A 13,463-nucleotide genomic window follows, 5' to 3' on the forward strand; every position below is an offset into this window, starting at 1 on the left:
TAGAACGTTCTGGATATTTTTTTCCTGAATATTTTTGATCTGCAGTTGGTTGAATCCGTGAATGCAGAATCTGTGGATATGGAGGACCAACCGTAATCCCATGTATCCACTGTTCATATCATAAAGAATAGTTTCACAGCCCTAAAAATCCCCTGTAGCTCTATTATTTCCTGGCAACCACTGATCTTGTTACTGTCTCCGTAAGTTTCGCCTTTTCCAGAATGTCATATAGTTGGAACCATACAGTATGTAGCCTTTTCAGAATGTCTTTGTCTGTTTTTAAAAGTTACTTTTTCTCCTTCTGCCTTGCTTTTCTGTTTTTTATTATTTTTTTCTGTATTAAATGTTACAAAACAATCTGTCTTCAAAACTAAAAGTAATCCACTCATTTGATCAAATTTCAATCAAACATTTTATTTGGAACTTAATATTTTACAAATGAGGACAATGAGGCACAGAGGGGTTAAACAACTTATCCAACTTTATCCAACTTGTAAGTTACCAAAAATGAGATTTTAACCCAGTGAGTCTGGCTCCAGTATCACGTGCTTTGCCAATATTCATCACTGCCTCTCGATAACAGAAAAGAAGGCAGTATTATGTAAGACTAGCCCAAAATGTGAAGAGATAAGAACTCCTTTCCCTTACCCTTTATTCCCAAAATAAAGAACGTGGACTAAAAGCTTGCATGTATATGCACACAGACAAACAGTAAAGAAATGTGGCCAATTGACCGCAAAGAAATATGCTTCATGGTAATTCTTCCATGCTAAAAATATCTGATTGCTTCTACCTGGGCACCTCTGTGCATGTGGGACTTTCAAGCTAGAGCCACTTTCCTTGCTGCTTTGGTCACTTTCAGAAGATATCTAAGAACCATGGCGTTCATTTTATGTCTTTCTTGTGCCCATTTGGCTAGAACTACAGGCAGTAATAGTCGCTATCCTCTTTCCTGCTTTACTTTCTTTACACAACTTCAGTTCTAATTGAGAATATATTTTACTTGGAACAAATCCTTGTTTCTCCTCCCAATAGAACATAAGCTCCAAAGGGCAGGAATTTTTGTCTGTTTTAGCCACTGATTATTCCCAGGGCTTAGAACAATGCCCAGCACATAGTAGGTGTTCAATAAATATTTACTGTAAGACTGAATTTCATATCAATACTACCTAACATTTGACAAAGTCACTTACTTAAATAGTTTATTTCTTTTTTTCCTTTTTAAATTTTTTTAAAAGTTAATTTATTAATTAATTTATTTTTGTCTGTGTTGGGTCTTCATTGCTGAGCGTGGGCTTTCTCTAGTCATGGGGAGCAGGGCCTACTCTTCATTGTGGTGGCTTCTCTGGCTGCGGAGCACAGGCTCTAGGCGTGCGGGCTTCAGTAGTTGTGGCATGCGGGCTCAGTAGTTGTGGCTCATGGGCTCTAGAGCACAGCCTCAGTAGTTGTGGCGCACGGGCTTAGTTGCTCAGTGGCATTTGGGATCTTCCCAGACCAGGGCTAGAACCCGTGTCCCCTGCGTCGGCAGGTGGATTCTTAACCACTGCGCCACCAGGGAAGTCCCTAAATAGTTTATTTCTTAGGCTGAGTTAAATGGCATGGAATAGACTAAAACATTTTACAATAACATTACCTTTATAAATTTTTCTTACATAGTCCTTTCTTGTGTGAAGAGCCATAAGGATACAAATTTATTTGGGAGAAAGGTAACATGGTTTCTATAATGGAAAATCCTGCTACTTATTGGAGTTTGTCAAGAATAATGTCTGCGATTTAGTGATAAAAATGTTAAAACATGTATATGAGGCCTTCAAAAAAACTCAATAAAGTGTAAAACAAGATTTATTTTAAGAAGGGAATCATCATGGAATGAGAGGGTTGCCTTTTTGTGAAGATGAAGCCTAAATATTTCCCTAGATAAAGAAGGAAAATAGTGGGGTTCTCTGAGTCATGGTCATACATATGTATTATAAATAATTTGGAGGAGAGTTACAGAATGAAATTATTCATATTTGTAAATGGTACTAATTCCAACCAATGGGAGAGACCACAGTAAATTTGTTCAAGATTGTTCAAGGGGCAGTCTTGAACAACTTGAAAAAACAGATTGAAAAGGGGCAGGACAAAAATGTGGAAACGTATTAACAATTGCTTCACCATTACACTGTTAATTCAAAATGATAGAGAGGTTAGATTAGCATTGCTCCTGAAGATGGGGGATACATACAACCGGGAAGCATTTCAGGTTTTTATACGACAGTCACACCAGATGACTCCCTATTTCTCTAACATGCTTTACTCATTCTTACTTTTTTACCTTTCCTCTCTTTTCAACCCCTAAACTGATTTCTCAAGAAGGCTTCCATAAGGAGAAAAAAATGTGTCACATATCTGTCCAGATGAATGTTTTCACTTTGTGGGTTGAAAGCAGTATTAAAAAAAAGAAAAAAGATGGGGCTTCCCTGGTGGCGCAGTGGTTGAGAATCTGCCTGCCAATGCAGGGGACACGGGTTCGAGCCCTGGTCTGGGAAGATCCCACATGCCGCGGAGCAACTGGGCCCGTGAGCCACAATTGCTGAGCCTGCGCATCTGGAGCCTGTGCTCCGCAACAAGAGAGGCCGCGATAATGAGAGGCCCGCGCACCGCAATGAAGAGTGGCCCCCACTTGCCGCAACTAGAGAAAGCCCCGCACAGAAACGAAGACCAACACAGCCATAAATAAATAAATAAATAAATAAATAAATAAATAAAAAGAAAAGAAAAAGAAAAAAGAAACAGAACAGAATAGCAACGAATAGAAGGTACTACACGTGGTAAGGGTATTCACTGTGTTGGGAAAATCATTTCAGATACACACACATTATCTATATACATATACACACACACACACACACACAAGCAAATACACATACATACGTATGTACTGGGTTGCTATGTAAGATGCACTTCTTACTACAGGTCATGGTCAAAAAAATATGAAAGCTATTTGTCCAGGTGGTAGTTACATCTTTAATTATAAAGGACCAGATTTATATTCAAATCAGTCCAAATCCAAATCAGACTCAGGTCAACTTTGTAGCCAGTTTTCTGAGGGCTTGATCACTTGGTGAAAATTTTAGATCTGAAGAGTGAAGGGACCATGTGTTACAGTACTCAATATGTTAACTAGGCCAACAGCATATCCATCAGGAACCTGAATGAACTGAATAGACTTTGCATTTGAGTCATTTTTCTGATTCTCTGATTCTTCTCTGATACACTTGGCAATCTAGTGAAGTCCACTCAGTCACCAGAACTTCTTTCAGGCCTCAGGAAGCCTGGAAAGCTGGTAAACTCATGGGTCTCACACTCTTAAGATTTCAGATAGCCCAAGGAACATTTCTATGGTTTCACACCATAGTACCACTAGTATTAAGTAAGCACTCAAAATTGCTAGCCTTTATTATTATCTATTCACATAATTTGATTTTAATAAAGTATTTACTTAAATATTTGTAATAAAGACTATGTTATCAGTGCTGTTAAATAATGTTTATCTTAATTATCTTATTACATATTATTATTGCTTAACTCCTGCTTTTCTATATAATGAGTCAACAAATTAGTTGAATTTTATCAGTAATTCATGTTCTCTAATTTAAACTGAACAATTCTGGTCAATTTGAAGTTTTTATTAGTTTTAAAATATGCAGTTTTGCACACTTCTCCTAAAATGCTAAGTTTGTATGCAATTAAATATACTTTTTCATTTGAGAAGAGCAACTGATTACTCTTTAGAATTGCAGTTTTAATACCATGTACCTCGTCATAGAAATTAATTAAATTATCATTAAAAAATCTTACTATATTGTGTTAAAATTCATTCGGATAGTTCACTCCGAATATTTCCATATAGGCAAAATAAGCATAACTTACTCCAATTCTGGAACTACTATTTCTTTTAAAAAATGCCACCTTTGTTAATAAAATACTTATTTCATCAATACTATGGCCAGGTGAAAAATAATGACATGTAGGACAAAAACCAAACAAACAACAAAACTGTCAGCATTTACTGAGTGATTAACATGTCAGTGTGCTAAATGCTTATCTTAGATTGGGTTATCTCTAATTCTTGGGGCAAACATATCTACAGTATTATTATTCCCACCTTACAGGTTGAAAAATTGAGGCTTACAGAGGATAAATAACTTGCCTAGAGTCATGTAAGCCAGTCTTCCTTACTTGAAAGCCCATAATCCAATGGTAAGTGAATATAGCAACATTTAAGTGCTACAGACATGTAAGACGTTCTTAACCTTTATTATATCTTTTTATTACTCATCTTAGCTCTTGGTTTTATCCCCCTTTCACCCTAAAACAAAACAAAGCAAAAGAAAAAACTCCCCAGTGTTTTCAATATAGGTTGATGATTCTACGGATCCCATGCAATTGGAGTATTTTTTTTCATGGTGGTGGTGGGTAGAGATGATATATACTGACTTCTGGTTCCATATATAACAGAAAGCATGTGGTAGAGTCTGTGATACTGTAAGGTTTTCTTTTTTTCTCTGATTAGCAGCTCTGATTTCACTGTCATTCTTTGGCCTTCTTGGTTGGGATCTCCACTCTGCTTCAAGTTCATTCTAGTATACCTCAATACTTTAGTATACTTTGTCCCATAAAAACCCAAAATTAATCCTTCAACAAATGTCTATTTACTAGCTACTAGAAACAAGAACTGTACTAAATGGGAGAAATACCCAGACCAATAAAAACAGAGTCCCCCCCCCTTATAAAGCTTACAGACAGCCATGTCAACAATTATGTGTATGTGTGTGTATATATATAGGTATATTTGGTATCATGGGGATACGTAAGTCATTTTTACCTGGGGTTCAGAAAAGGCTTAAAAGAGTAGGTGATTACTTGAAATTGATCTTGAAAGACAAGTATCTGTGATTTAGACAAGGGTGTGCTGGGCAGACACCAGAATGTGCAAAAGCATGGAGACACAAAATTGCATAGAGTGCTTGGAGAATTACAAGTAAAGGACAAGTAGTTACGTATGGGGGGAGCATGGTGGAGTGAGTGTGTGTGTGTGTGTGTGTGTGTGTGTGTGTGTGTGTGTGATGTAAAATGAAACTGGGTAGGTAGGCAGGGGCTGGATAATGGACGGTCTTATATATCATTATTCTTAGGAAACAAACAACTCTGACTGTGGGAGAAACAAAATCAGATTTATATTTAGAAACAGCACTCTGGCAACAAGGTGGAGGGCTTAAAGAATAGAGTAAGGCGGAACAGATGGTTACTAAAATAATTCAGATGAGAGATGATAAGAGGTTGTACCCAGGCAGTACCACTAAAGCAGGAGGTTGAGTAGGGAGACGTTCAGAGATGATGTGAATGGAGCGGCGAGGACTTGGTATTTGCTGAATACTCCTTCTGTACTCTTTGGATTATGATTATATATACTTAGCCCATACACAACTGACTTAGTAAAAAAAGGTTAAAACAAAAAGATTTATTGCGGGTGGTAGCTGAAGCCACGGAACAAGATGAGGTAAGACGCGCATCTTAGTAAGAAGAAAACAGTGCCAGGACAGAACTCAGGGGGCACATTGACAGTTACGGAACAGAGGAACAAAAGGAAACGAAGGAGACTGAGAAGTAGGAAGATAAAGTGGTGGGGCAGGAGCAAAAGACACATTACTTGGCGGAGGAGGAGGCTGAAAGCAAGGGCCTGGGGAAGGGAGGGTAACAGAAAATGAGGGCGACAAGTAGGTTAGGGTCAAATTGGCCTTCTATGCCATGCTAAAGAACCTGGACATTGGGAGGCAATGGACATTTTAAAATAGGAAATCATGATCTACAGTAGGGAGGACAGTTCTGGTTGGAAGGAAGACTTTTGATGGACTGATGAATTAAACTGCATTTGCTAAATTTAAAAAATTGTAGGCAACACAGTACCTCATCCAAGGGTTTACTTTTTAAGCCTTGTATTTCTAACGGTGAAATAAAAGCACTGTTCTTTATTAAAGGAATTTTATGTATCAACAAGTTTTCAGGAAAACACCTTGGGAGGCAATGGGACCCAATAAATCACACTATTTTTCACCTTTCCTATGAAATGAAAATGGAAAGGTTTTCATAGGAAAGGTCATGCTTGCACATGCTTGCACATGAAGAAATTTGGTCTTAGCTGTTTATACTGTGATTTCAATTGAGTTCTGAGTATGGATAATCCTTCATAGGTTGAGTTTAACCATCATTTAAAGTGTCTTCATAAAGATTACAATGTGATTTGGCATTGAAACAAAGTTTGTGTTAGAAGAAAAGCATAGAGAAAAAGTTGTGTAATGTATGATAAAAATCAGTGCCTAAAGACTAAAGGAATGTTTGCCTAAAATTAAAAGAAAAATTAAAGTGATAATAAAGCATTGTTTCACAGTTTAACTGGCAGCATCATCTGCTTTTACCCGTTAGTACATAAAATAGTGGAGTTTTTTTTCGTACCAATGGAATGCTAGAAATATGGTGGGAAAGGCTGACCTTGAAGTTTTAGGGCTGGGGTTGGCATGTGAATCTCCTCCTTTAGAACGCTGAGGCGGGGCTGTAGGAGTCGTGTGAACTATAGACTCCTTCCAAGAGACTGGGCTCACTGAGGATGCTGGCAGAACACTCCCTGCCCTTACTAGGGTCAGGTAACTCAAAGGACAGAGGCAAATGTTTTACTCATCTAGATACTTATGTTTACTATGTTTGTGGAAATCACGTTTCCCAAGGCCGCTAGTAAATACTAGAACACACAGGCAAGTATTACAAAGACTCCATAAAGCACGAACTCCTTCTGCCACATAATTTTTCCTTGTCTGAGCATACATTAGATACCCTTCCTACTTCCTTTTCTCAGTCTTGGAGCTTTCAAATCACATGTTATGTTTTTAGATGCTTCTGAATTGTTCCTATAGCAAATCCCTTTGCTGGTATCCTGTAACACTTCCATATTCCTTTAATATACTTGCTCTTGATAATGAAATGGAGGAGGTGAGGAAGAAAGGGAGAGAGAGAGAGGGAACACCACATGCACGTAATAACTAATTCAAACGACAGAGGAGGAATATTAACTGAAAGGATCTCTGCCATCCATCCTAGAGCCTCAGTGCCTCCTCTACAATAATAACCAACATCAATGATTTCTTCTGGAGTGCATCACTCCAAGTATCTCCATGCATATATCATGAGCACATTTAGGTATGTACGTATGGGTCTCCAAGTGTATGTATGTATATACTTACTTGGCAGTTAGATTTTGGGTACAAACAATATTGTTGGAATGTAATCCTTGTTTACAGATACATTAAAAAAATTTTACCACTTATTCTCATAATCTTTATAAATCTACCTATGTTTGGTGGATGGGTTAGGTCAATGATCAAGCTAATGAATCAACATTTATTTTATACCTATTATGAGTTAGATAATGCGTTGGTTGCCAAATCTATGCCTTTGAAAAATCTTATGTGAGTTGGAATGAATCCAAACAATTAAAAAATACATAAGGTAAAAATTAGTTCCTCACTTCTACTCCCAATCCCAGTGGTAACCACTGCTTGATGTTAGAGAGACAAACATGGATGGTCCTGGAGGCTCACTTCCTATTCTACTAGAATAGGCTGATAGGAGCGATAAGCTCTAGAGGTTCCCTCTTCCACTGTTACACAGTCACCTAGATGCTCCCTACCCTCTTTCACTTTAAATGTGCACAGTGTTTGGGGATCTCTATGAGATCCCTTTATGTGGTGCATCCAGACCTTCTCTGCTACGCCTAAGCACACTTATCTGTGGGAAGATAACTTGGGTGATGGTGTATGCTCTGTTAATTCTTTGATTGTAAGTTTATCAAATAAAGCTGATTTTATATTCATAATGCGTGAATAGTGGTACTTGTGTGCCCTTGGCATGACAGTTGTATGTTTTCTAAACTTTTTCTCTACGTTTTAACAGAAACACAACCCCACCCCCTACACATACACACACATTAAAACCCAAATGGAGGAACACAATATTATTCTGCAATCTTACTTTTAAAAAAATTTATCAAGATAGTATGAATGTCCTTTAAAGTTAGTACATACAGATCTGCTTTATTCTACCCATGCATCTTGCAGTCTCTCTTAAGTCTAGCAATCTAAAGGAAACCATAAACAAGACAAAAAGACAACCCTCAGAATGGGAGAAAATATTTGCAAATGAAACAACAGACAAAGGATTGATCTCCAAAATATACAAACAGCTCGTGGAGCTCAATATCAAAAAAACACACAATCCAGTTAAAAAACGGGCAGAAGACCTAAGTACACATTTCACCAAGGAAGACATACAGATGGCCAAAAGGCACACGAAAAGATGCTCAACGTCACTAATTATTAGAGAAATGCAAATCAAAACTACAACGAGGTATCACCTCACGCTGGTCAGAATGGCTATCATCAAAAAATCTAGAAACAGCCCTCTTGGTGCTGCTTGTGTGCTCGTTCGGTGCGGACCTGGTACCTCTTTTGTGAAGCGGCAGCTGAAGAGGCTCCGGCGCTCGCCATGGCCGATGAAAGGCCCGAGGAAGGAGTCAAGACTGAGAACAACGATCGTATTAATTTGAAGGTGGCGGGGCAGGATGGTTCCGTGGTGCAGTTGAAGATTAAGAGGCGTACACCACTTAGTAAATGAATGAAAGCCTATTGTGAACGACAGGGTTTGTCAAGGAGGCAGATCAGATTCCGATTTGACGTGCAGCCAATCAATGAAACAGACACACCTGCACAGCTGGAAATGGAGGCTGAAGATACAATTGATGTGTTCCAGCAGCAGACAGGAGGTGTCTACTAAAAAGGGAACCTGCTACTTTACTCCAGAGGTCTGCTCCTCCAGATCAAGAAGACATTCTCAATTAGAAAACCACAATTTGGTTCCACCACATCCTGACTACTACAGTATAGTTTCTCTATTCTTTCATTTTCTCCTCCCCCACTCCTTTATTTTTATACATAAAGTAGCTGGTATATGTGCACAAGCATATTGCATTTTTTTTTAACTAAATGGCTAACGGTATGTTTTGATCGACATCAAATGGAGATGGAATGGGGAAAAACACTGGTTCTGTGAAGATACCCCCTTTTCTCCATTAGCGGCATGCTCATCCGCTCTTATCTTTATATTCCAGTAAGTTATTTTGCTCTCACTGTTTAACAAAAAAAGAACAACATAAAAATTCTTGCATACCTTGTTTGATTGGAGAATTTTAATGTTCTTCATTTATCATTGTAAAACTAAGGACAATTTTATAACTTTTTTGTATGTAGCTGTTACACGTAGGGCAATCTGTCTTTAAGTAGGGATAAATTACTCTAAAATAAATGAATCCTAGATAGTTTTCCCTTCAAGTCAAGCGTCTGTTTGTTTAAATAAACTTCTTGTTTAAAAAAAAAAATCTAGAAACAATAAATGCTTGAAAGGGTGTGGTGAAAGGGAACCCTCCTGAACTGTCGGTGGGAATGTAAATTGATACAACCACTATGGAAAACAGTATTGAGGTTCCTTAAAAAACTAAAAATAAAACTACCATATGACCCAGCAATCCCACTACAGGGTATATATACCCTGAGAAAACCATAATTCAAAAAGAGACATGTACCACAATGTTCACTGAGCACTGTTTACAATAGCCAGGACATGGAACCAACCTAAATGTCCATCGACAGATGAGTGGATAAAGAAGATGTGGCACATATATACAATGGAATATTACTCAGCCATAAAAAGAAATGAAATTGAGTTATTTGTAGTGAGGTGGATGGACCTAGAGTCTGTCATACAGAGTGAAGTAAGTCAGAAAGAGAAAAACAAAATACTGTATGCTAACGCATATATATGGAATCTAAAAAAAAAAATGGTACTGCTGAACCTAGTTGCAGGGCAGGAATAAAGACACAGATGTAGAGAATGGACTTGAGGACATGGGGAGGGGTAAGGGTAAGCTGGGACGAAGTGAGAGAGTGGCATGGACATATATACACTACGAAATGTAAAATAGTTGGCTGGTGGGAAGCAGCTGCATAGCACAGGGAGATCGGCTCGGTGCTCTGCGATGACCTAGAGGGGTGGGATAGGCAGGATGGGAGGGAGGCTCAAGAGGGAGAGGATATGGGGACATGTGTATGCATATGGCTGATTCGCTTTGTTGTGCAACAGAAACTAACACAGTATTGTGAAGCAATTATACTCCAATAAAGATCTATTAAAAAAAATCTAGCAATCTAAAGTTTTGTAACAAATTACCTGGATTGCATTAAGTGCCTCCTAGGTACAAAATTCCAGGCAACTCAATCCATTTGGTCACTTGAGATTGTGCATGTCCTTTTCTAAATAAGTTTTCTAAAATTAAGTTAGCTATAACAGATAAATCTGTAAGCGCTTACACTAGAGGAGACAAGGCCTTTGTGAAAAAGGGTGTATACCCTAAGAGGGCAAGACCATGCCTCCTTTGTTTATCAGTGGTTGAATATAGTGGGAGTTTGATAAATATTTACTGAATGACTAGAAAGAGAAAGAGAAAGAATCTGGAGTAAGGAGGTGAAGGAAGACCAATTCTTGTTGGTGGTAATGTGGCATACTTTATGATTTAGCCTAGATTTTCTACCACTTAATAAACTCCACATCAACACTCGTAACTAACTTGGTGGTTTCTTGAGAATTAGGTGGGCATATACATACGCACAAAAAAGGAAGCCAATTAACTTTCTTCTCTTTTACACTGGACCAACTAATGAAGCAATGGTCTGAAGACACTGGACATCAAGCATTGAAGGACAGTGACCCCTGAGACACGGGAAACAAAATGAGGCCAGCCCCACAATTGCCCCAGTTTACTGCATGGAGAGAGTTTCCAGGCCATGGTGCAGGGAGGGAGAATCAAGGCAGAGTTTGCCAAACTCCTTGAATTAAGGAGCTGCTGCTAGAAGAAGAACTTAAGGTGGCTACAGTTCACATGGCAGAGTGCTGAATAAAAGAGCTGCACAGAGAAAGAACACTAAAATTTGAGTACTCACATGGGCACTGAACAGTGAGTGTGTGTAAAGAAGCTACTAGAGACTGAGACAGAACCACTGAAAAGATTAGGAGGAACAATCTCTGAAGATCACACAGGCCAGGAATTGTACTGTTCCCACCAGCCAAAGTAAGAAACCTATTAATTCATAGGACATGGGGTATAGTAACTAAAAGACTTTGGTCTTAGCAGTGGGGAAAAAAATTAGCCTTAAGATGAACACTTCTTTGTTTATAAAAGCAAGACCTGAAAGGACCAAACATTTTCCAAGAAACTTAATCATGTCTGAGAAAAAAGCTTACAAAAACTTATAGGCATGCAAAGAAGCAGGACAATATGCTACATAATGAGGTAAATCAATATAATTGAAACCAATCAAGAAATGACACAATAACATAATTACTAGATAAGGATAACAAAACAGTTATTGAAACTGTATTTCATATGCTCAAGAAAATAAAGTTTGAAAAGGGTAAATAGAAACCTGGAAGATACAAAAGAGATCCAAATTGAACTTCTAGAAATGAAAACTATAATTTCTGAGATGAAAAACACAGTGGACTGGATTAACAGCAGATTACATGTTGGAGAAGAAAACCTTAGTGGAATTGAAGACTTAGTAAGAGAAACTATTCAAAAGGAAAGGCAAAAAAAAAAAAAAAAGGCTGCAAAAATTGAACAGAACATCACTTGTTCTATTGTAGGACAACTTTAAGCAGCCAAATATATGTGTAATGGAGTCTCCAAAGGGATGAGAGAGGGTAGGACAGAAAAAACATTTGAAGAAAGAATGGCTGAAACATTTCCAAATTTGATGATCTTACGGAGAAAAGAAGTTTGACAAATCTCAAGCACAAGAAACATGAAGAAAACCACAGCGAGCCACATCTTAATCAAATTGCTTAAAGCTAGTGAAAAAAAGAAAATCTTAAAGCAGCTAGAAAAATAAGACACATTACCTAGAGAGGAACAAAGGTACAGATGACGGCATATTTCTTGGTAAAAACAATATAAACTAGAAGAGAGTGGAGCAACGTCTCTCAAGTACTGAAAAAGAGAGAGAGAGGGAAAAAAAGTCAACCTTGAATTCTTTACCTAGGAAAAATATCTTTCAAAAACAAAGATGAAAACAAACAAACAAATAAAACAAAGATGAACCCAGCAATTCTTAGGTGTATACTCAAAAAAAAAAAAAAAATAGGTAGTTAAGTATAGGATGGTTGTCCTCGAATGTTCATAGCAGCACTATTCACAGCCAAAAGATGGAAATGACCCAAATGGCCATCAAGGGATGAATGGATAAACAAAATGTGATATATCTGGAAATCTGCTACAAGAGTAGACTTCAGGTGCTTGAGATTATACTACATATATCTTTAACTTATCACCATCCAGTTTCATGTCATATTTTACTACCTCACGTATAGTATTATATGTAGAGTACATTATACATTATACATAGTACTATACAGTATTAGGTATAGTACATTATAGTGAGATGCTCACACCACACACACACACACAAACACACACACACAAGGTAAGTATGTGAGGAGATAGGTATGTTAATTAGCTTGACTGTAGTAATCAATTTACTACGTTTATATATATCATCATGTTGTACACCTTAAACAGATACAATTTTTATTAAAAAATAATTAAAAAGTAAAGTGAAAAAAGCAAAAATAAAAATTCAAATTGCAAAACCAACAAAAACTCCCAAAGGTGAAGGCCAAGAAACTTAAGAAAAGACAGATAACTTCAACTTCATCAAAATTAAAAACTTTTGTGATTGAATGAACTAACAAGAAAGCAAAAGACAGCTCACAGAACGAGAGAAAATATCTGAATATCATATAGCTAAAAGGATTTAATATCCAGAATATATAATGAACTCTTACAACTCAACAACAAAAAGACAAACAACTCAATTTAAAAATGGGCAAAGAACTTCAGCAGACGTTTCTCCAAAGAAGATATACAAATGGCTAATAACACAAAACAATGCTTAACATCATTAGTTATAAGGTTAATGCAAATAGAAATCACAACAAGACACCACTTCACACCCACTAGGATGGCCAGAATTTAGAAAAACACAAAAAAACAAAAAATGAGCATTGGTGAGGATGTGAGAAACTGGAACCCTGGACATTGCTGATGGGAATGTAAAATGGTGCAGTTGCTGTGAAAAAGTTTCGTGGTTCCTCAAAAAGTTAAACAGAATTATTGTGTGATCCAGCAATTCCACTATTTAGGTATACACCCATAAGAACTGAAAACACATGTTCAAACAAACAAAAAAATTGCACATGAATGCTCATAGTAGCACTATTTACAGTAACCAAATGATGGAAACAATAAATGTCCATTAACT

General features: G+C 37.4%; 1 protein-coding gene and 1 pseudogene across 3 annotated transcripts in view; one reads left to right on the forward strand and one right to left on the reverse strand.

Moving 5' to 3' along the window:
- The window catches only part of PIBF1 (progesterone immunomodulatory binding factor 1), a 201,945-nt gene that overhangs the window by 47,018 nt on the left and 141,464 nt on the right, over positions 1–13,463 (reverse strand). The gene's annotated exons all lie outside the window — the stretch shown is intronic.
- On the forward strand, positions 8,581–8,868 carry LOC102999012 (small ubiquitin-related modifier 2-like; annotated as a pseudogene).

Source organism: Balaenoptera acutorostrata, chromosome 18 (assembly GCF_949987535.1).
Source record: "Balaenoptera acutorostrata chromosome 18, mBalAcu1.1, whole genome shotgun sequence".
NCBI lineage: Eukaryota > Metazoa > Chordata > Mammalia > Artiodactyla > Balaenopteridae > Balaenoptera > Balaenoptera acutorostrata.